Source organism: Rhipicephalus microplus, unplaced genomic scaffold (genome assembly GCF_043290135.1).
Source record: "Rhipicephalus microplus isolate Deutch F79 unplaced genomic scaffold, USDA_Rmic scaffold_34, whole genome shotgun sequence".
Classification (NCBI taxonomy): domain Eukaryota; kingdom Metazoa; phylum Arthropoda; class Arachnida; order Ixodida; family Ixodidae; genus Rhipicephalus; species Rhipicephalus microplus.
This window is the reverse complement of record NW_027464607.1, coordinates 3,478,673-3,503,747: the sequence shown is the minus strand read 5'-3', so window position 1 is coordinate 3,503,747 and position 25,075 is coordinate 3,478,673. Positions and strand designations below refer to the sequence as shown.

Genomic DNA, 25,075 nt, shown 5'->3' with positions numbered 1-25,075 from the left:
TGTGTGTACATTTGTCTGTTTGTCGAATCTTAACGGCACCGGGTTCTTGAAACGGCCGACCTCATCCACAGCGCCTACCATCGTTGCTCGAGATTTAGTGCTCATACTTGTGCAATTTCCAATTAAAAAGCAATTACTGCACATGCCTGGGGCACCATAACAACATGTATGTATTCTGCATGTGCGCCTTTTACTAGAAAAGGCATACATAAGTAATTTAAACGACCGTAGCACTTATCACGCTGCGCTGACCATGCCACGCTTGCACGAAAAGGCGTGTGTGTCCAACGATTTGCTAAGACTAGACGGTGGTGGCACCTACCCGTCCCATTGCATTCTACACCTTATCACCTCTGAGACGGGTGCGCACACCTGTCTCAGAGCCACGCGCTATGTTTTCCAAAAAAACTGCCAGACGGCGATCATGTTTCACGTGTGACGTGACTTGATGAGCAAGTTCGCCTCCACTGCACGCTCGAGGTACTCTAATGCAGCGCCTCCAGAATAGAATTCACCGAATGTCCTGCGCAGAACATCAAATAAATGTTTTGTTCACTCTCTCCACATGCAAGAATATCGTCTTTCGACGACATTTGCAGATAACATACAGATACGGGGCCAATTTTTTTCCTTCGATTGTTATTCGTTAGACTTTTACAACATTTTGATCTTCGAAAACCTCAAGGAGCTCCTCGTCGCTCAGGTTCAGGAAATCTTCTTCCGAGATAAAACCCTTACATGTGTTTAGAGATCGGAGAGCAGTGATTCTGATATCCATGTTTCCGATACTGACTATGTCATAGAGCTTTGTTACTTGTTCTTTCCTTTTTATTTCTATCAGGAGGTCTCCGATGTTCATTTTTGATGCTTCGGCTAGAGATCTTGCCACTAAGAAAGGGGACAGTTTGCGCAGAGTTGTACTTCCTTCGCTATGCAAAACATGGAACCGAGGGAAGTTGTTTAGGTAGGTTTGGAGATTGAATTGAAAAGGAACTTCGGTGCGACATCTTTCTAGAGGTCGATCAGGCAGTTGAGAGAATGCTTCCGCCATTAAATAGTTATAAAGTTCGGCAACAGCGCCGGCCACCCACTACGGAGCCCTACAAGGGCCCTACAAGAGCTTCATAAAAGAGTCTGCATGATGCCAGTCGTACGCCGCCGCTATAATGTAATGGTATACCAAGGTTGGATGACAACACACCGTTAACCCTTGCCGCCAGAAAAATTAGAAGTGACTAGTATAGAGGAAAAGACAGGAAAGATATAAAGTGAGAGGGAAAGACGAAGGTGTAGGTAGAAAGAGAGAGATAGGAAAATGATTGATATGTGGGGTTTAACGTCCCAAAACCACTATATGATTATGAGAGACGCCGTAGTGGAGGGCTCCGGAAATTTAGACCACCTGGGGTTCTTTAACGTGCACCCAAATCTGAGCACACGGGCCTACAACATTTCCGTGAGAGATAGGAAAAAGGCGACTGCCGATTTGCCCTGGGTGGGTCAGGCCATGGGTGCCGTCTACGTGAAGCCGGGGCCAAAGGGGTGTGTTGCATCGGGGGGACGCGGCTTTGGGATCGCGAAAAATGGAAAAAAAAAAAATTGATTTTTTGAAACTCAAGTTTTCAGTTTCTGGAACCCTTTTTCTATCTGGTTCCAAAATATCTACAGTGAAAACCGCGCAGAAGTGCTTCGGAAAATTCGTTTCACCCACCTAGGTAGCAAAACTTTTTCTGGAAATGGCGAGAAAACGGCGATTTTCAAAAAATTATAGCTTCGCGATGCTTGGGCCGGGAGCCGGCTTCTTGGGCTCATAGGAAAGAGCATTTCTTCGTGTTTTCCCGCCTCAGCTGGCTCCTCCCTTTAACAACAAGCGAGCAAAAAGCAAATGTTTGAAGGTCGTTTTGAGGCCCTTGATTGGCCGTGGCCGCCATGTTGCCTCAGCTCGCCTCACCATTGGCCCGATGCTCGCTCCGGGAGATCGTCGTCTGCTGCTTGTGCGTCGCGAAGACATGGCTCTCGAAAATCGCCACTTCGTGACGTGTTCACGGCTTGATAATCACTTAAGATATAACTACGCTTAAGATATAGTTACGAGCAGTAAGCGGATGCGCGATCAGGTTACTACGAGTTGGAGCGCGGTCTACGAGCGCCGCACGTCATCGTAGTCGTCTTTAGCCCTCCGCCGACAGCGAGACTGCGGGCAGGAACGACGCGCTAGCGCATCCGTGGCGACGTGCTTCTTCGCAAGAAACGAAGCTGTAAGCGGCGGCACGATCTAATTACTATGAGTGGCCGCACCGGATGCACGATCAGATTACTACGAGCGGGCGCACGGCGGTCTACGAGTGCGGCGCGTCATGAGTCGGCTTTAGGCCTAACTCCGCTGACAGCAAGACTGCGGGCAGGAACGACGCGCAAGCGCACTCTTGGCGACGTGCTTCTTCGCAAGGAATGTACCACATCACTCGCTAGCTCCTCTGAATCACGTACGGGCATTTTACGCGTAGGCAGCGGACAACACAATCAAGCTCGTCACCCCCCACCCCCCCTTCACTGCGAAGGACCGTTTGGAACAGCGGCTAGCAGTGTCGCGCGTCGTCATTCGAAAATGCGATGCCAAGTGCAGTGCGTGCCGATTTTTTGTCTTTGTAGTTACACATTTCGCGCATCGTCATCGAACGCCACCGGCAAGTGCATTACGCGCCGACTGCACTGTCCACGCGGCCGCGCACTCCACGGTCATATGGAGTGCTGCCAATAAGCTTTTGTGATGCGATTTAGACATGCTAGGAGCCGTGCTTGATATCGCCACGAACGTCTATGAATGTTCCGAGGCAATGAAAGCCTCGCAGATTAGAGTTTACGCGACCGGTTGTATGATGATGCGTTTCACGGCTAGAGCGGCAAAAGAGCATGTATGAATCAGGGGCACGAATTTTTATATCCCCGTTTCGTCTCATACTGCTAGAAATTCCCGTGCCACCAGTCTTCTGCCCATAACTTTGTTATTTAGAAAGAAGGTATTGGCCGTCATGGTGTGATTTATTTTTCTGATGCAATAAACCTCCCTCCAAATAAAGAAAAGTTCAGTGAATATTTGTAATCAAGTACTTAATTACGCTAATTACAACTTCAGCGCAAAAAAGTATGTGCAATAATTTCAGTATATGGTTTTATTCAATTGCAATCTTTTCTGCCATACCTATCACACCACTCCTTCATACAAAGAACTTGGTTTGAAATCCATACTTGTTCTTTGTAAATCATGAAAAGGAGTAAATGGTGAAAAGAAGTCAAATATCACAAGACAAACCTGAGATCCCAATTTTTAGGTGTCTTAGAGACGTAAAGAAAAGTTGAAACTTTAAACGCAGCTTTCTCAATATTGTTTTTTTTTTTGACATTATGCTCAGCCCCTTCACATGGTTCAATGAAGAAATAATTTGTTTCTCATAAAGTATTTGTGGTATCGCTTCAAAATTTTTATGGAAGCACTGTGAGGTCATTCTTAGTGTCTGTGCCAATTTTCATCAATATCCAACGAGAAACCGATTTTGATTCTGTTTTTTTTTTTCCTGAATCCCTGAACACTGCTTGTGGGTACAGCAATCTTCAATTTCTGTTTTATCGCCCTGTTATTTTTCTAGACGATGATTTGTCCGTGCCGCCGTTTCTGACAAAGTGTGTCGGCAGCCATAATGATCTCTAAAAAAAAAAAAGAGAACTTATTAAAAAAATTCTGAGAGTGCCATACTCTGTAGCTTTCTTTTGAGTAAAGATCAACACCATTCGCAGCTTCCTGGCATGTTTTGTTGCAGCGCTAGGCTTTCCACAAGCAGACCTGGACCAGCTTCACGAGAAATTGTCAACGTTTGAAGATACGACATGCACGAACGCAGCTTACCGTATCACCGGCTTCGGTCGGCGGCGCCGGGACGCTAAACCAGGCGCGGTGCGGCGACGGGTGCGTCGACTGGCTCACCACTATTCGACCGACTTTCTCCGACATTTTCTGACCGAGTTAGAAGTCAATGGTGAGTGCCATTTAAGCTCCTTTTCGGACTATGTGTCTTGCGCAGAGGAAAACGGAGGTTGGCCCATTCCCCTGTTTCTACTGAGCATGCATGCATAAGGACGCCTAGAAATTCTTTGTCTACATGGACGTTGACGAAGACCCTCCTGGCCCATCTCTGGTGTCGGAGAATCAACCGAGCGACGTAGCGTCTCGTCAAATGAGGAACCAAGTAATGACGCGCGAGCGCCCAGCGCCGCGTCTCTCGATAACAAGAACGAAGACGACGCGGGTCTGGCTCTTACTTGAACGGGGGACGGCTGGCACACCGTCCTTTCACGCAGAAGAAAAAAGAACCATAAACAAAGCCAGAAAGAACAAGAGAAAGGACTAGAGAAGAAAAACGAAAAGTCAGCAGGCCATCCGCTTGCCAACGCAGCACGAGACAGCCAAGTCAAGCGGGATTTCCAGCGCAGAAAACGCCGAGGACTGACGCCGCTTCCAAAGGAAGACATAAAGGTTATCCTGAGACCGCACAAGGGCCTCACAGTGAAAAATCTATTTGGATCCGAGCTCTCTATGGCAGTAATAGAGGCCTGCCGGAACAATTTTGGAGGAGAAAGTTTTTTGCTGCGGGTCCACCCCGGATCGAACATCATAATATTGTCCACGCCACACGAACAAGTGGCGGGCAGGCTGAAAGAGATCAACCAATTGAAAATCAGAGGACGAATTCACCCCTTCAATGCGTACGTGACCGACCCAGAAGACGTGCTGCGAGGCATCGTTCATGGACTACCGCCCGGAACCACTCAAGCCGACCTGATGGCAAACCGACGAATACGGACACAAGGGGTGAAGATAGAGAGAGCCAGAATGCTGGGCTCTTTGAAGTCAGCAATAATAACTTTTACAGGTGACGTGCTCCCCAGGTGTGTCTATTTTATGGGTGCAGAGGCGATCTGTTATCCATACAAGCCTACCGTACAGGTTTGCAAGATTTGTCGATCAACTGGCCACCGAACCGACGTGTGCCCGACTCCGAACGCCAATGTGTGCTCCAAGTGTGGGACGTGTGATCCTACTCAAGAACATGAATTTGCCCTGAACTGTGCCATATGCGGTGAAGAGCACGCTACAGGAGACAAATCATGCAAAAAGAAACTGAAAAATGTGGCCCCCCCCAAAAATCACGAGTGGAGACGCCTCGAAGACAAACAGAGTGTACCTACGCCGAGAAGGATTTCCCACAATTTGAGCAACACCAGCAGAAACCTCCTCGTTGGTTCAGCTCAGACCGAGAGGAAGCGACGCTCCAGACGTGGCAGGCATCTAGATCTAGCTCCAGATCACGATCAAGATCGAGATCATCATCAAAGACCTCGCAACAGCGGAATATTAGCAAGCCTGCGGAGGCCTCTGGCAAGCCAGACTTGAAGAAAACACCGAGTAGCAGCTGGGAAACAAGCTCCGCCCATGCCAGGAAAGAAGGAGCAGTAGCAGCAACCACTGGCCTTAGTACGCAGGACGTACAAAACAACCCACCAAACAAGGTGAGCTGGGCGAGTCCAGTGCCTCCCAATGTTCCTGCAACTGATAGCCCACAGTATAGGAAAATTCTAGAGGAGAACAAAAGATTAACACAAGAAATTAAACAGCTTAGAAATCAAATGGCTGCGGAGCGGAAAGAGTATAAAATGGCCATCTCGTCAATGGAAATCAAATTAGAAAATGCAATTAAGAAAATACAAAATCCAGGGTCGATAGGCAACCCCACCGTGGGCAATAAAGAGGCGCGAGAGCATCTAGCCCACATGAAGGATAGTGCAAAAACGAGCGCGGAAACGATAGACGAAGACTCGTTCGCTACTCAATCAGAAAGCAGTGAACTAGTAAAGCAAGTGCAGACGCAGGTTCAAGCAAACAGGGAAAGCATATCTACTTTACATAAACTTCTAGGTGATTTCATGGCGGAAATGAAAACGTTTGTCATAGAAGAACTGAAAATTCAGAGGCAGTATGTTAACGATGCTGTGGGAGGCTTGCAGAGGGCACTAAACAAACGCTCCATGTCCGCCCCAGTTATTGACAAACCATCCAAAGCGGGCCGCGACAGCATGGATACGACCATGCAGCATGGCCAAAAATAATCTAAAAAGTGTAGAACATTTAGAGATTTGGCAGTGGAACTGTCGCACTTTTCACAAGCGCGCCGAAGCACTCCAAAATTACATGAACTCGGTACGAATTCAGCCAGACGTAATATGCCTGCAGGAGGTTGGGCCCAAGATGGTCAAACTGCAGGGATATTATTGTTTGCAAGATCCAAATTATCCCCGCGTAGCCTCGCTGGTTAGCAAAAATATTGCAGCAAAGGTTGAGCACATAGAAAGTCTGCGGATAAATCATCAGATAATCACCCTTCTTCCTCTGAAGAGAGGCAAAGTGAAAACCGTAATATTAAATATATACAGCCCTCCCAAAGAGAAACACGAGGACTTTGGTGCACTGCTTAAAAATGTTGTCGGTATTGCAGGGGCGAAAGATCGACTTGTGGTATTGGGCGACTTCAACGCACCCAGCACCACATGGGGTTATTCGAGAGATTCCCTTGGGGTTATTCGAGAGATTCCGCTAAAGGAACACGTCTCGAACACGCCGTATCCAAACTAGGATTGAGCTTAATTACTCTACTCACAACACCTACGAGGCTGGGTAACAGCGTAAGTCGAGACACGTTCCCAGATCTGACATTCACACATAATGTTAACGACGCTAACTGGACAAACCTGGAAGACAATCTCGGCAGCGATCACTACATAATCAGTATTTTCCTCTCAACTCCAAAACTACGCAGGGTCATAGGAGACGTGGTGATTACTGACTGGGAAAGATACAGACGACGTGATCCCTCACCCGACTCTGTACCGGAGTCGATTGGGGAATGGTCAGAGTACATAATCTCAGTTCACAAACAAACATCTAAACGTATCGCAAGAACAGCAGAGACTCCTGCAGTCGACAGGCACCTGCTCCACCTGTGGGGGAGCAGGCGCCGTATGCTGAAAAGGTGGAAAAACCAGCGACTCAACCAGAACCTTCTCCGCAGAATCGCTGTTTTAGAAGAGGAGGCAAATCAATACGATAACAAAATTGCAACTGAGGGATGGATCCAGTTCTGCAGGTCACTACAGGACACTCTGAGCACTGCAAAAACTTGGGCCATCCTAAGGAGCATGCTTGACCCAGAAAAATCAAAATCGGCCTCGAACAGAACACTATAACGAATAATGCATGATTTTCCGGGCACAGAGGAGGAGTTAATACAAGCACTCAAGGACAGATACATAGGAGAGAATACCGATAGTTGCAGTATTGAAATGCAGTACACTGGTGTGAAAAACGAGAGACTCGACGCCCCAATCACCACGGAAGAGGTCTTTGTGGCTGCCCAAGCAGCCAAGAGAAATTCTGCCCCTGGTTCAGATAAAATCACAAATGCAATGATAAGGAACCTCAGCGATAAGGTTATAGAGGCACTGACAAACCATTTTAATGACAACTATTGGCTCAAAGGGAAGATACTCGAGGAATGGAAAGTAGCCAAAATTATTACGATACCGAAACCCGGGAAGAAGCCATCCCTGCAGGCACTCAGGCCCATATCTTTGACGTCATGCATGGGAAGGCTTTTCGAAAGGGTTATTCAAAATCGGTTCCAAAACTTTATAGAGGACAACGGCCTTTTTCCAGCCACTATGCTGGGTTCCTGCAATGGCCTCTCCACTCAAGATGCATTTCTCCTACTACAAGAGGAAGTTTTGAGCTATATACCTACAGGAGGAGAACATCTAATACTAGCCCTTGATTTAAAAGGAGCATTCGACAATATCTCGCATATGGCCATCCTAACAGAATTAAACAACATGGGACGTGGGACAAACACCTACAATTACATCAAGGCATTCCTCACAGAAAGGCGGGCTTCGATAAGCGTAGCACAAGTCACGTCAGACGCTTTTGAGATGCCAAACAAAGGTACCCCTCAAGGAGCCATCCTCTCTCCCCTGCTCTTTAATATCGCCATGTTAGGACTCACGCAAGCTCTAGATGGAGTTCCGCAGTTAGGATACACTCTCTATGCGGATGATATCACCCTATGGGCAACGCGTGGATCTCTAGCTAACAAAGAGCAGACACTTCAAGAGGCTGCAACAGCTGTTGAAAACTTTGCGAAGGCAAGCGGGTTCAGCTGTGCCCCAGAAAAATCTGAAATTATCAGGGTACATGGAAAAAGATACAAAAGTAACGGAAGCATTGACATAAACATTGAAGGTGTCAAAGTACGTGAGGTGACCGTCGCACGTATTCTGGGTTACTGGGTTCAAAGTAATGGACGAGCGAATCATACAATAAACATATTAAAATCAGCCACGAAACAAGTTGCACGAATTATCCATAGAATAACATATCACAAACAGGGCATGAAGAAAGGAGACACAATTAGATTAGTACAGGCACTTGTATTGTGTAAGGTTACGTATAGTCTACCTTTCCACGTGTTAAACAAATCAGAAGAAGAAACCATCGAGTCTATAATTAGGGGCGCCTACAAAGTGGCCATAGGGCTACCGGTAAGCACACCAACCCAAAAGCTTTTGGACCTCGGTATATATAATACATACCCCGAGCTAAAGACAGCGGTACTGACTGTGCAGAGAAATCGTCTAAGTCAAACGAAAGCAGGCAGAGAGATACTTTCTAGGGCGGGCTTTTTGCCATACCCCCAGAACATGGACGAGGTTCTTGTAGAAATCCCGGATCCCGTCCACAGCAAGATCTCGATCTCACCGCTGCCCAAGAACATGGATGTAAAAACAAACAGAAAGCGCAGAGAGGAGAGAGTGCGATGGCTCCGAAAAACATTCAAAAACAAATCAAATGTTTTGTATGTGGACGCTTCGAGGTACAATTTTAAACGGTCAGTTGCATCGGTACTTAGCAACGACAACTGCATGGTGACATGTGCATCACTGTACACGTCCTCGATCGCCAAGGCGTAATGCTTTAGCATTGCCCTTGCAATCAAAGCGCAGGAACAAAGAGATGAACCGCAGACAACTATCATTTCCGACTCGCAGGAAGCATGTTGTTTCTTTTTAAGAGGCCGCCTTCCGATAAAAATAAGCAAGTTCTTAGGCGGGAGCTTGACGAACAAATACAGGCTGATCTGGTGTCCAGGACACGCAGGTCTGGAGGGGAAAGAAAGTGCTGACGCTTGTGCTCGAGGGCTCACGAACCGAGCAGAGCTTCGACAGCACATTCAATCCTTTGAAACACCTCCAGGAGGAAGCTATCGAGGAGGATAATGACCAATCCAGAATGGCCCCTTGCGAAATTCTTGCTAACCAGCGAGGCATGCGACAAAAATACAGCGCCCCCCACAAAGCATTAGAAGGGGAGGACGTGATTGACCTCCGCCGAATTCAAACGGGAGACTTTACCAATCTTCAAAGGTTACACAAAATTTTTCCAACGCTGTATGGGCGTGCTTGTCCGTGGTGTGGCGGCTCGCCATCGCTCTACCACATTTCGTGGGGATGCCTTAAACGATCACCAAATTTAGATACCTTTTTAGGTCAGTACAAGCTTTGTAATACTTTCGAGCAATAGGAGGCACAGCTCGCCAGCTCTGACCCAGAGGTGCAGCTTGCACTTCTGCGTCACATCAGACAGACGGCGGCAGCCAGTGGAGCCCTAGACTTGGGGCCCCACCCATCAAGCTCATGACCCCTGTCTCAAACCCTTGCAAATAAAGTTTTTCCTTCCTTCCTTCCTTCCACAAGCAGACCATGTAATTGGATCGTGCAGTATTATGTAACTTGAGAACTACTGAAGCTATCATGATGAAACTGCATATTTCCCTATTCGAGACACTTATGAGTATGCATGCCAAATTTCATTGCTGTAGGTCAACAAATAAAAAAGTTTTTTTCAATGCCACCTCCCCCCTTAAAGGTCCAATCACCTGGCGTCTGATCAGACCCCCAGAATCCCCTCTTCCCCGGACACGGCAAAGCCATGCACGTATAGGGGTGGGAGGGAGTCAAAACACCGCCCGTTAGCTCGGGTCCGTGGTGTCACTACACACCAAATGCCTGCGTAAGCAGACGCCCCTGCGGGGACCAGTGATATAAAACAATAAAAGCGATAAAGTTAAACCTGGATATATCGAAATGAATGAATAGCAGAAAAATTCGTTATAAAGAGGGTTTGGTTATATGAAGGTTCGGTCCCAAAATTCAAAAATAAATGCACATTTTAAACCAAAGAGGTACTGAAAGCAGAGCTAACCTGAAACACTTAATTGGCAATAAAAAGCTGCATTATTGCAACAGCAATTATATGGACACTCAGTGAGTTGTTGCCCTCACTGCCATGTTCCGTAATGAGTTCAAATCGATAACATGCCCCCACACATCGTAACTTTTACGAGCGGGTAAAAGCGCGCAAGTGCTGCTTAACCAGAGATTAAATAAGCTGGCCCATCTATATCGCCTGCATAGTGCACGCTTGTTAAATCTGCCATCGAATGCCAAACAGAAAGAAAACAATCTGTCTGGAAACAACGAGCATGAAAAAATTGGCAGATCCCACGTACAGTGGGAATTGATTACATGCGAAGCAGGAATGAGAAAAGGCTATATGTCATTATGTCACATTAAAAACGTTATTTGTCACATTAAAATCAGCTCAACGTTATGAGGTGTATGAATGGACACAGTAAACAAAAGTAGAAATGTTATGCGCACCCAAGCAACTAGATAAGATGCAAGTATATTGCTTATAGTCGCGTAAAGACAATCACTAACGTCTGCAATACGAGCCCCAGCAGTGGTAGGCATGTAAATTATGCCGTACATGACTTCCATGTCATGATTATCTTGTTTACACCTGGCATTTGCATTCTTCGTCCATTGACGTCACGTAATACCAAATTTGTATATGTGAAGCTAGCAAAATGGCTGCGACCGCGCTACGAGCGTAGCATGTGGTCATCTTCAACATGACACTCATATTATGATTATCATGTTTGAATGTGTTACGTCAATTCAAATCACGAATACCAAATTTGGTATATGCGAAGCTAGAAAAATAGCTGGGAGCGCATCATCAGCATGGCATGTAGTCATGTTCTTACATGACATGCATGCCTCAATTATCGTGCTTGCACCAGTTATATACCTTCGTCATTCATTCCCACCACATAATACCAATCTTGGTATAGGTGTAGCTAGCGAAGCAGCCATGAGCGCGCTATGAGCGTAGCATGCAGTCATGTTTTACATTACACGCATGTCATGGTTAGCATGTTTGGACGTGTCAATTGCGTTTGCCATCAATCCACGTCACGTTATACCAAACTTGGTATACAGTCGAGCCCGCTCATATCAAACCTGAGCGTGACCCATCATTTGCTCGTTAATCCTGAATGAAGTTCATAGTAAATTAAACACAGTTTTTCAAAAAAGTTGTGCGTGAAAACACACTTTTTTTGCCCCAAGAAGTCCGTGACGCACGTGTTTCGAAGAGCAGAAGCGATAAGGGCGGTCTCGAGTTCACTTAAAACGGCAGGGTGCTCGTTTCCCGAGGCCCGTGGCATACGCTGCATCAGGCACTGGCGCCAAAGTTTCGTCGTTCTCGCAATCCGATTCCTCCAAATCGCTCTCGCCACGTACTTCATTGACAAGGCCCCAATCTGTGCACGGTTCTGCACTGTCTGCATCATCATCTGCTATAATTAGACCATCGCAACAGATGTCCCACCTGCTCTGCCAGGTTGGAGTTGACAACGTGCTGCCACAAATCACCGCCGCAGTGGTCCAATTAGGAAGCTTTAGGCTCACCACCGTGGACGAAGTAAGCCTCGCGAAGACAGTTTCGCGTGCATGTAGCCTAACAGTACGTTATGTTGGGCTAGTTGGTACATATTAGGCTGAAATACGTGGCGCAAGGTTGACAAAAAGAAAAAAAGACGAGACAGAAAGAGCGCCATGTCGCTCTTTTTGTCTCGTCTTTTTTTCTCTTTGTAAACCTTGCGCCACGTATTTCAGCCTGCATGTAGCCGTCACCGCCGCCCACGAAATATTCACCATCTGCACAGCTGAATACCGGGACGCCCAAAGCGACAACTTTGCTGCCAGGTGGTCAACAACTATGAGCAAGCGCTCTGCGACGCGGCACCTAACGCGCGGATTACGCTTAAGCTAAGTGGTCACACTTTCGACGTTTTGTTGAGCGGCAGGAAAAAGTGTGCTAGTCCTCTCGCCTACCACCATGACCACACATGCACACCAAGAGCGAGCAAAACGCGCACACGCGACACACATGCCAGAACACGTAGAACAGCTCTGGGCCCGTTTCAAGTCAGAAAACAAAACTAATTCGAGCCGGCGTGACTGGCGTCGCGGAGCAGTGGAGACGGGCGAAGGGGTTGTGATCAATAGAAAAGAGCAGATTTGCGAGAGAAGGGCAAGGAGTTGCGATAAAGAGAGGGGAGGATGTGGTGGGAGGGCGACCTCGAAAACCAAAACACACGGGAAGAAGGCAGGTTGAGTTGAGTGCGAAGTGAGTGAGAACAAGTCCTAGACATGAAACGAATCGCAAATTATCAGAGTCGGTGGGGTAGCAAACATGCATGCACTACACGCAGACTATCAGATACAGTCGGTGGCCAACAATGTTGGCAAATGGTCTGGTCACTCCAGGCTGGCGACGCCAACGACACTACCAGCAATCAAAAACAGGGTATATGGCCGACCAGTCTTCTGAAGATCGGTGGCAGTGTGAAAACACGGGCCTCGTCTGTCGATGCAAGGTGCTCAAAGTAGCGGGGGTAAAGGATAGAGGGGTGCGTAACAAAAAGCAGTCGGGGCACGAAGAAAGAAAACAGCTTTCTTTCCTCCATGGGTCGGGGAGAGCGGCGACTAAAGGGTCGCGGAGGCAGGGTCGGCGTTTAACAATAAGAATGTATGGGCACATCGCCAATGCCTGATCGGTGGCCTAAAGTAGCTTCCCGAGAAGTTGGCAGACCGCTGACTCTGTTCGCTGTAACCGATCAGGTGCTTGAAGACATTCAATGTAATTGGGATTTTCTGCCATTGAACCAATGTATATTTTCACAGGCATGCGGATATACGCGTTTTAAGCGAAAGTTTGCTTTAAGTGGGGCTGTTATATGGTAGCTCGACTGTATGTGAAGCTAGTGAAACCGCCACGAGCGCATCATAAACGTGACATGTAGTCGTGTTCTTATATGACACGCATGTCATGATTATCGTGTTTGCACCGGTCATTTACCTTCGACATCAATCGACATCACTTAATACCAAATTTGGTGTATGCGACGCTAGCGAAACAACCGCGAGGACATCCTGAGCGTATGGCGTGTAGTCATGACTTACATGACATGCACGTCATGATTTCCACGTTAGGGCCTGTCACTTATGTTTGCCAAGTAGTCATGTCATATTGTAGCGGCGAAGATGACCACGTCGTCAAGGTGCACTAAGCAACACTGCCACTTCAATCCGGAAAGTACAGTGTCCATTATGCGTTGGAACTATGCTGGCGCACAACAGAGACCAAAAGGGAGAGCCTTGAATTCATAAAGTCCGTCCGGGATAACAAAAGCAGTCTTCTCGCAATCACGTTCATCAACTTCAATCTGCCAGTATCCACTTTTCAGATCTAGTGATGAAAAGAACTTGGCACACCGAAGTCTGTCTAATGTGTCGTCAATACGCGGGAGGGGATATACATCCCGTTTAGTCACAGCATTTAAATTCCGTTAGTCGACGCAAAACCTTAGCGTGCTATCCTTCTTCTTGACAAGTACTACAGGAGATGTCCACGGACTGCTAGAAGGTTGAATAACATCATCTTCAAGCATCTTTTGTACTTGATTCTTGATGACTTCCCTTTCTTTTGGTGAAACGCGGTACGGGTGCTGGCGTACCGGCCTGGTTGTCTCGTCTGTTACGATCCTGTGTTTTGCAATGGTTGTGCGTCGTACCTTTGAACTATTGGAGAAGCAGCTGCCGAATTCCCGTACAAGGTCGTACAGCTGTTGACGTTGGATCACTGAAAGATTAGGATTTACGGATATTACGTCACAGACATCAGATGTTGGTTTCATATCCGTTGACGTTGTTTCAAGGCTGCACATTTCTGTGGCTTCACAAACCTCATGAAGAAAGGCTATGGCTGTCCCCTTTGCGATGTGCTGGAATTCGTTCCCAAAATTTGTCAGGAGGACGTCTGCGTACTCGTTTCGTAGCTGGATAATCCCTCGTGCCACACAAACACCTCTTTTCAGGAAAACATCCATGTTGCTGTCTGCCACACCTTCGTAGTCTCCAAACGTATCATTTCTGACTAGAACCATTACACTGCTCTGCGGCGGTACAGTCACATCATCATCGACAATGCGCAGTGGAGTGGTGTATTGCTCGTCTGCTCGAGCTACCTTTATAGCTTGTTCCGTCGAAAATGATACGCTGGACCTCTGCAAATTAATAATGGCACCATTTGCTTGCAGAAAATCCATTCCGAGTATAACTTCTCTCGAACATACCGGCAGGACAACAAAGTCACCAACGTAAGTGAAACCTCGTATCTCAATTCTTGCCGCGCATCTGCCGAGAGGCGTAATAAGATGACCGCCTGCCGTACGTACTTGAGATCCACTCCATTCGGTCAGAACTTTCCTGAGGCACTTCGCTAAATCGTAGCTTATCACAGAGTAATCCGCACCGGTATCGATTAAAGCCATCAGCTCAAAGCCATCAGCTCTAGCCCGTCAATTACCAACGGCAAGTCTGAAATTATCTTCTCATTACTGCACTTCTTTACCTGGAGACAGTTGTCGTCGTCACGCTGGTGTCGCAGTGAAAGATCTTCGTATTTTGAATCACCAGAGGCCTCGCCTCCACAGGTCGCTCACTTCAGTATCCCGGGTTCGGACTAGGCGAACGATGCCTAGGTGCGTTTGGAAAGGAACGTGGGCTTGGCGAGCGCTGACGTAGAGGGGATGGTGACCGCGGTTGATGACGACGATGCAGGTCGAAGCTCTGACGTGAGTACAGGTATTCCTCGATGTCAGACGGCCTTTCGCCGTTTCGCGGACACGGTGCGTTGACCGCAAATCCTTGAAGACCAGCTTGACGATATCGGCAAAACCGGTAAAGATGGCCAGCCTCTCCACAGTGGAAGCACAGGGGCCTACGTTCCGCATCTCGCCATACATCGCTTTTCCGAGGTCTTGTCTCTGTCGGAAGAGGTGCGCTGCTAGTTGCCTCTACGATATGGCGCGGGCTACGTGTTGTCGATGCGTAAGTACCAGGTGTCTCGATAGCCGCACAGTGGATAGCAGGCCGCCTGAGCACCTCAGAATAAGTTACCGCGCATCGTGTCGGTGGTGCATCCCTTTGCGGCTCCCGTATGGCCTGCCGAATTTCTTCTCGGACAACATCCGCAATAGACAGTTCCGGTGAAGAGGGTGGCTGCAGCTTGCATAGTTCCTCCCTGACAACTGACCAGACGAGCTCCCGCAGAGTGTCAAGATTATCGACGTTTGCCGAGAAGACCCCTGCTGATGTACAGGTTACGTCACGATTGTATTGCCGGGCTCTCTGCTGCAGCGTCGTTTCTATTGTTGTTGCTTACGACCGAAACTCAGCAACAGTGCGCGGCGGATTGCGAACGAGTTCCGCGAACAGCTCTTGTTTTACCCCATGCATGAGATGACGCACCTTCTTGTCTTCAGTCATGTTGGGATCAGCTCGCTTGAAAAGGCGGGACATGTCTTCTATGTACATAGCGACAGTCTCATTTGTGCGTTGATTCTGTGCACGAAGAGCTGCTTCTGCCTTTTCCCGGCGATCATTGTTGCCAAACGTACACAGTAGCTGCCGCCGGAACTCTTCCCAGGACGTCAAAGATGCGTCATGGTTTTCGTACCACACTCGCGCTGTGTCTTCTAAAGAGACGTGTACGTTGCGCAACTTGCCTGCTTCGTTCCATTGGTTTATGTTCGCCACACTCTCGAAATGATCCAGCCAGTCTTCGGCGTCCTAGAAGGGGTCACCATGAAACACCTTCGGTATGACGGGCTGGCTGACAATGAGCTGTGATGGTGCAACTTGGCTAGTCATGGTGGTGGCGTTTCTTGTTTCCGTCGCTGATGTCCTTGGCACAGGGGGAAGTGGTCCAAATTCTGGTGAATCCCCTCGAATGCGGCGACTGATCCGTTGGTGCACCGGCGTAAGCTCCACGGCTTGCCAATGGTCAGGGCTTGGACTTCGCTCTCTCGTGGGGGTTGGAATCATCTAATCAGCACCTCCACCAGAAAATGTAACGAATGTAGCAGCCTCACCACAACGATGTTCTATTTACACAGTTTATTAAGGGTGAACTTGTGCCCAAAGTGAACGACGCACAGCAATCAAGATCCAACGGCAGTAGTCCTCGTGAGCCTCTGCCTCGAGCACCCTCGTTCTCTTCTTAACGCGCGTTGGCTGTTCGGCGGAGTACCGGACGCATGCTGGGCCGGCTCGTGCATTGGGGCTGGCTTCGTCACTCGTAATCATGTCGTTAGCGTTTCTCTGGTTCCCGACGTTCGCGTTGCGCGGAGCAATGGTAATTTCCTGTGGCAATATCATATCAGTTTTGCAATATGTCATGTGAATGAAACCACCACAAGAGCATCAAGATAATGACATGTAAATCATGACATTCATGACATACATGTCACAATTTTCATGTTATAAGTAGTCAATTACGGTCGTCATACAGTCATGTTATGCCATACCAATTTTGGTGTAGTTCTTATCATCGAAACGCCCAGCCGAGCTGAAAGTCGTTGGCGGCCAGGTAGATAGACAGACAGAGAGACAGATGCACTTAAAGTCGCGAAAGTTCGCTAAGAAATGCTTCGTATCTAAAGACGCGAGAGTGTGAGGGAGGGGGCCGCTCGAGTAGCAATGGTGAACTTTGATTTTAAGGGTGCGGTCGCAATCGCTGGTGCACGTGCTATCTCGGCAAGCATCGGTGCCCTTTCAACGCGAAGAGACCGAGAAACGAGCACTTCTCCCTGAAGCGGCCATATTTAGCATTTCGTAGGAGTGCGGCAATATTGTATCTAAAAGAGTTTGCTGCCAGCCTTACTTCGTATAACATTACAATTTGTAAATTTGTCGCTAACACATTCATTGCATTACATTTAACGCGCTGTCGTGTTATTGCCAGAGCTATTCGGCTAATCCCGAAGGCTACAATCTCGTGGTGTGAAAGTGCGTGACAAATCAGCCTCTGAAGATTTATTGTAACTGTGGTCTCACAGAGTTTTTATCAGCGCTTAGTCTGGAATCTCCTCGGTAGTGACGACACAGTTCTTCACACTAAAAAAAGCAAGTTTGAATGTTGTCGGGGCCACACCAGGCGAGTGCATGGTGTTGTGTGCGCCTGATGTGGCCCCCGATGATGTTCAACGCGGCCCAAAATATGTGAAGCGAAATAGCAGCAATGCCCGCTTGCAGGCAAGCTTTCCCACCTCGCACACAACGTGCGCAAATTTACAAGAGTTCACTCTCGCCTGGGAGTCACCGGCATCACAACGCACCACCACCGCTTCGGGATTTGTCAGCAGCGGGGCAACCCCGGAAGATGCATGCTTGTTTGTTTGTTTGGTTATTAATACTGTCAACCCCAAGCTGAGTTTTTTTTTGCAGGAGTGGAAAACACATCCAATGATTAGCATACACTTAAATGGTGAAATTCGAGTAAGGAAAAACTAATAAAAATGGGCATGATATCGTGCCAAAATGACGAAATCCGGGACACATTTTCTAAATTTCGTGTCGAAAAGTCATTTTATCAAAGATGTCTCACGCTGTTACATTATTACATAGAGGTCGAAAATACATGAGCTTCTATGGAGTAACGGCAGGGAATATAAAAACTTCGTTATATCGAAAAATTCGTTGTATAGAGGTTCATTATAAGCAGGTTCAACTGTAGTTATTCGTCCCTCAGTTGCATTATAGGTCGCAAATCTCTACTAGGAGGTCGATAGGTACTCATTGAGACAAAAATATTGACATGAGTAAACTTGATGCCAGTGCTTCTTATATGTACTGATGTGCTTATATCCCACTAAGGGTCACATGGCACAACTTTTTTTTATAACATTGTTGCAGAGTTCACGAATGAATGCGAAATATGTGCAACGTGGGCACTGCAAAACATTACATGATAATTTATTTCCTGGCGAAGTGAGTAAGCAAAACCACCCGCTACTGTAAGCACAACCACCACAGCAAGCGGATCTTCAGACAGTGCCATGCACCTGCGGCATACGATCGCATGACTTCGCGGCACGATCAACGCTTTGAAAACGCCGAGCTCTGCGATATTTCCTTCCGTGCTGCTGGCATTAAGCGCTGCCTACATCATGCTGAATGTAGCCGCTTCACATGACCTGAAGGCCAGCTTGCCTGAACAATGTAGATGTTGTGTCGTGCGACCCCTGGTGTCCGGGATACACACCAGTGTGGTAGAGTTTCCTCTAAATGCCCCTAGATCGAGCTAAGCCTTCACCAGGACCGTTCTCGGCAAGCAAACGTGTGTGTACAGCTGTTCATGTGACCAGTGTATCACTGACCAATCACCTTGTTCCCAATCCTTAAATAAACCGCCGAAATAAACACCCGAAAACTCTCTCTTGTCAGCCACACAAAAGTTCGTCTGCGTGTCGTCACTCGCCAGTCGCTAGGCCTCTCTGCCAGCCTGCCGTGGGTTCGCCGCGCTACAGCCCAACAAGACATGGAGACAAGCTACTGAACCCTAAACTCAGGCCGCAGGTGACACCGTGAAGTGCCCGACGTAAGTACCTCTTTGCGTCACCTTTCTACTGCGCATTGGTGCTTTCACTTTTCTTCGCGCCACGCTGGCACCGACCTGAATGACTTTTCTTGTGCTTGCTCCGGCTTCTTTGCAGCGACGCCTTCTAGCTTCAGCTTGCTGCCTACCTCCTAGACTAGTGCTGGCTCTCTTTGCCAACCTTCCTTCATTCCTGGACGTACCCGGCGTGCCTCCCATCCAATGGCATAAATGAAAAAAAACTTTCCAGGCACATCTCAAGACGGCCGGTGAAAGTGGCTGGGAGGGTGACAGACGAGTGGCAGTGCTCCTCAAAGCACTCGGCATCGAAGGTAAGCGGAAATACTTAGCCGCGCAGGCACAGCCTAAAGCCCAAGCCGTTCGAAATGCTACACTGACTGCATCAGGTTCGGCGGCAGTGTCAACGACGAACATGGCAGCGTCGACGACAGAGACTGGCTTGGCAGCGTCAACGATTTCAGAATAGTACGACACGTTACCGTATTTACTCGATTCTACCGCGCCCTCGATTGTAACGCGCACCCGATTGCCACCGCGAAAAAAAAAAAAATGTAAGACATCGATTGCAATGCGCACCCATTTTTCTCGCCCGCCCGCACGATCACACCACTCGAAAAAACGACTCCTTTCGGGAGCGTATTCCATTTAAATATGAGGTACGGGCGAAGCTTGTGCCCATCTGACGTGTAACAGAGCATTGCCGTCACGGTAGTTTTACCGTGGACCGATGTCAGCAAGCTAACTTGCTTCGCCCCCTTCTTGTCGACGGTTGTGGTGCCAGGCATGTCGAAGTAAAGAGGCGTCTGATGGGCATTCCCGATTTGCCCAAGCAGGTAGCCGTTGTTGCGCCGCAAGTTTAGGACGAACCTCTGAAAACTGTGAAGCTTTTCATCGTACTCCTCCGCAAAACTTTTCGCATATGCATGTTCTCCTTCGGAGGGAAAAGCCTTTCCTTTTCATAAAGTTAGTTTTTCAGCACCTGCTCGCTTTAAACTGGCTCTGCATTAGAATTTTTTCCAAGACTAATTGCATAGCCCGCACTTGGAGCAGTTCTGTCGTCACGGGCCGCTGTGCCGCTCGCTGCTGAAGCACATACTTGCCGAGCAGCTTTTTAATTTGCGGAAACCGACCCTGCTGTGGTCCACTGAAGCCTTTGCGTGAAGCTTTGCTGTCGACAATCTTCTGCTTTTGTTTCCGCCAGTCCCGCACGCACGTTTCAGGAACTCCGAACGACCGCGATGCGGCCCGATTTCCGTCCGTTTCTGCACACACGATGACTTTTCTTTTAAAAGCGGCACGGTGGTGCACTCGAGTTTTTGGAGTCGGCCCTTCCACGCCGTCGATGCTAATGCACTACTAGATGACAAACTCCTCAGCACACGTACGAAGTGCCGCACATGGGAAACACATAGGCAGAAATGGCCGACGCGCCATGCCGACGCACGTAGGGGGCGGCCATTTTGGATTTGCCGATGGCAATAGATTGACCGTAATTTTTTTGTTCGGACTCGATTCTAACGCGCATGCAATTTATGAACTCGCTTAACCGGAAAAAAGGTGCGCGTTAGATTCGAGTAATTACGGTACTCTAGTTTCTTGATGAGCTTTTCACCGAGACTACGAACGTCCTAGATGAGTCGCACCTATTCCCGACTCACCAAAACCTTCCTCGAATTTGTCGCAGCCCTCTAAAAGAAAGTGCTCATGAGCAAGTTTGGAGCCGTTTACGAGGAGAAAATTCTGGACCAAATAATACAGGGAGTCGTCAACCCGGAGGTACAAGCCTAACTGCTGTTATACGAGGAAGCCCTCATGCTACAAATAGCCGAACAACTCGAACAAGACTTCGAGGCACTTCATATTGCAAATGCAGTATTCGGCGAAAATGAATAGTTACTCAGTTCGCTCGCCAGTGATGATCGCATAGTCCAGCGCGTCACAGCAGCCAAAAATGACGCCTCGCCTGTTCCGCCGACCGCGCTGTTGACTCAACATGGCCACACCGGCTTGTCAGCAAGCCTGCAGGGCAGCGTTTGCGACCAACAAGCAGACCAGCTTGCTTCCAAGCCTCCACTGGGCCCCTGCTTCTGCTGCGACAAATTTGGACATCTGGCAACTTCACGAAATTGTCCGATCAGGAACAAAATCTGCCAATTTTGTTGTATCAAAGGCCACTTCGCAGCGACTTGCCGTAAACGGCAAGCGCCGATACAGGAGGTTAACCCTGTGTAAGACTCATTCCAGAGCTACGACAGTCCTGTCCGTGAACGTTGAACGGCTAGCCCGAAGGGCCTTTGTGTCGCTGCGGTCATTGGTGAACAAGTTCTCATGTCTCTTTTGGTGGATACAGGAGCTACTGCATTGTCAATTACAAAGAAGGACTTTGACATGTATTTCGCTTCTAAACATAGCCTGCTCTAGACATTCATTCAACTACGAAATTTTCCGAAGCACCGCATTTTTTTTTTTTTTTATAAAACGGACCCTACGCTACGCCACCACAGATACGAAGCGCTTATCCTACATTACCTTTATAAGACCTATGCTAGAATATGCGAATATAGAGTGGTTTCCTTCAACAAATACTGACATAGCTTTGCTCGAGAGCGTGCAGCGCAAGGTGGTAAGATTTATCTTTAACCGCTATAAGCGAACGAATTCCCCTTCTGAACTTCTGCTCTGAGCAGATCTACCTATGCTCTGCGATAGAGCAAAAATACATCGGCTGAAGTTCTTTTACCAACTGTTGAATGGCCACTTTAAAACTAATGCCTCCGCCTTCGCTACTATAAAAGCAAAAGGGAAAGTGCGCCAAAAACACGACCTGATCTTCGAAGAATATTTCTGCCGTAACAGTAGCTTCAGATTTTCATTTCTCCCTCGCGTAATAAGAGAGTGGCATGCGCTTAACTCAGCTACTGTAGCACAGCCAACACTTCAAAAATTTTTAGAAAGAGTTGGAAATCTCATGTCGGTGCCCCCAAGTTCTATGTGCTAACCTAATTGCATATGGGTGAAAGCATCCACAATCGAACAATTTATTTTATTTTCTTTATCATTTGGTTGTAGGCAATGTATTGCTATTCCTGTATGATGTCTGCATTAGTTATTACCATGATCGCGACGCTTGCACGTCATGATGTCATTACTCTTGTGTTCGTTTCTTATGTACTTTTCTTGTATTGCCACAGCATTGCCTTGCTTGTAAAAAGTTTGTATCTTTTTTACTCCTGTAATAACCCTCAAGGAGGGTTGAAAGTATTCTGTAAATAAATAAAAAAATAAATAAATACCAGTTCTCGGATATTTCCACATTGACTTGCAGCATGGCGGGAAGTGCGCCTCTGTTACTTTCTACGTCACAGCACACAGCACTTCATGGCTGGGCCTGAATGCCATCCAGCAATGCGGACTTCTGATCAATGGCACGACATTAATGTGTCGTCTTGCTACTCCAGTTTTTTTGCAGCTTCCTGCAGGTGTGCCTCCTGCGTTGAAGCACCTGTTCGATAGACAACTAGGACTCCTCCGGGACTTCACCTACCGGGTCAAGTGGCAGCGAGACTGTGTCGACTGCCCCTGGCTATTTGGTAAAAAGTTGCCAGCGAGCTGCGTCAACTCGAGGAGAACGACATCATCGAGCAGGTGTCGGCAGCTGAATAGGTGTCCCCGCTTGTGGTCGTCAGTAAGAAAGACGGGGACACCCACTTCTGCATCGATCTGCGAGAGCCCAACAAGGCCATTGGCATTGACGCCTTCCCGCTGCCCTATGTAGATGACCTCCTTCAAATGCTGAATGATGCGTCCTACTTCTCTAAATTGAACTTAAGATCAGCACACTACCAACTTCTCCTAAGGGAATCTAGTACAGACTTAACTACATTCATTACGCATGAAGGATTGTTTCGTTTTAAACAAGTATGCTTTGGTGTAGCCTCGGCACCTGCGGTATTTTAAAGAATGATGTTTACCATTTTGCAATCCTATAAGAATGTTGCATGCTACTTAGATGACATACTCGTGTGGGGAAGCTCAAAGTTGGAGCATAATAAGAAATTAAGGCAAGTTTTGTCTTGTATTACACAGAGTGGCATGATGTTGAATCACAAATGTCTTTTTTGCAGTGAAGAAATTGACATTCTTGGGGCATAAAATTTCTGCAAAGGATATAACGCCCATGTTCACGCAATTCTCAATGCTTCGTCTCCTACATGTCTGAAAATCCTTCACTCCTTCCTTGGCCTTACAAGGTATTATACCAAATTTCTTCACTACTACGCAGATATTGTTGAGCCTCTCCGCACCATGCTCAGAAAGGGACAACAATTCTCCTGGCTGAAAGACGCACAATGCAGCTTTGAACATGTAAAGGCTAGCCTTGCGTGTGCTCCTGTTATAAAAATGTTTGATCCTTCATTGCCAGTGGTTGGCACGACGAATGCCTCTGATGTCAGTTTAGGTGCAGTGTTGCAGCAATGTGCGGGTTCTCAGTAACACACTCAAGCATTTGCATCCAGGACACTAACCCCTACAAAACGGAAGTACTCTGTGGGTGAAGGAGAAGCCTTAGCCTGCTTATTTGCATGTGAGAGGTGGCATATCTATCTGTGGGGAACGCGTTCTACGCTCAGGACAGATCGCTCGCTCAGGACAGATCACCAGGCGGTCGTTGCGCTGCTCGCAGCAGGTAAGTCGTCAAGCAGATGTCCTCTGCATATCTGCCGATGGTCAACCAGGTTAATGTATTATGACTTCAACATTGAGTACTGCAAAGGGTCCGAGAATCGTGTAGCTGATGCTTTGTCAAGGCTCCCATTGCAAAACAATAATTCCACTACCCTAGATGAGGAGATTGTCTCCCTTATAACCACTGTAGTCGATAAGCAAACAGTTCAGGCGGCTATTGCTTCCGATGAAACATTGCCTCAAGGATGGCCCCAGAAATAAAAACTTCACACAGCACTAATGAACTACTTCCATGTACAGGAAGACCTTTCTTTCGTTGACCGACTTTTGTTGTGGGGTGAACATGCAGTTAATTTAAATATACTAATACTGACCTTCTTTCAATCAGCCCACGAGTCTCAGCCCGTGAGTCTCAGCAGCTACTATGTGAGCGCTATTGGTGGCCTCGCACATATAGGTGAGTCGAGGAGTTCCTCAGGCAATGCCACATACGTCAGCTTGCGGATAAATCTGCGAAAACTGCAGTGTCTCCCTTTCAGTCAGTACACTGGCCCGAGCAGCCGTGGCACCAACTGGGTATGGACATTATCGGTTCTCTGTGTACAGCTCCCAATCCTACCCATGCCATCACCTTAATGGACTATTATAAGTGGCCTGAAGTCGTTTTTACTAATTCAGTCACGACCCACAACATCATAAAACTACTCACTGCTGCTATCAGCCATGAAGGTCCGCCAGAGACTCTAGTTACAGATAATGGACCCCAGTTTATGTCCAGAGAACTTCAGGACTTCTTAAAAAAATAGATATATTTCTCTTCCAACCATTACCCGCAGGCTAACAGAGAGATTCAACCATGTTCTCAAAGAACACATTCAAGTGGCTAAACTGTAAAGAAAGGATGTCATTCAAAGCACTACAGAGTTCTTAGGATCTTACAGGATCAGCCCTCATGCTAGGACTGGTTGTTCATCAGCTGTCCTATTTCACAGTCGCCAACCGCAATCAACATTAGACGTCAGTAAGCATAAGCTTCCAGTATTGACATACCTCTCCTTCGGCACTTTGCCAGCAGATTCAGCAAAGGCAGCAAAAAACCAAGTCCTATGTAGATATGCGCAAAACTTGCAAACAAACTTTCATTACAGTAGGCAATAAGGTGAAGCTTAGGCTACGTTTGAAAAGTCCGTTCAGGTTCAGCCAACCTGTTACCGACCTGCAACAAGTTATTCCATCCACATTTCTTGGAATGCATCAATGTGAACGCTCATCTGACATGCAACTGCAGCATTTCTTCCATTAATGCCTCAATCGGCGCCCATGCCTCATGCACATTTCCTATTTAATTATGACAAATCTAGCAATTTCTCTCTCCTTCCAATACAGAGGTCTTCCCTCCATACTCTATTTCAAGTA

At 47.5% G+C, this 25,075-nt stretch overlaps 1 protein-coding gene and 1 long non-coding RNA gene across 12 annotated transcripts in view; one reads left to right on the top strand and one right to left on the bottom strand.

The window, feature by feature from the left end:
• Positions 1-25,075, bottom strand: part of Sply (Sphingosine-1-phosphate lyase) — a 707,429-nt gene that overhangs the window by 267,016 nt on the left and 415,338 nt on the right. The window lies entirely within an intron of this gene.
• On the top strand, positions 1,669-22,277 carry LOC142786856 (uncharacterized). Of its 3 annotated transcripts, none has more exons than XR_012889187.1 (3): positions 1,669-5,565; positions 18,802-18,955; positions 19,203-22,277. It is a non-coding gene; the product is annotated as an uncharacterized LOC142786856 (long non-coding RNA). The 3 variants fall into 3 exon arrangements; XR_012889186.1 differs by having other exon boundaries at positions 19,071-22,277; XR_012889185.1 differs by having other exon boundaries at positions 18,802-22,277.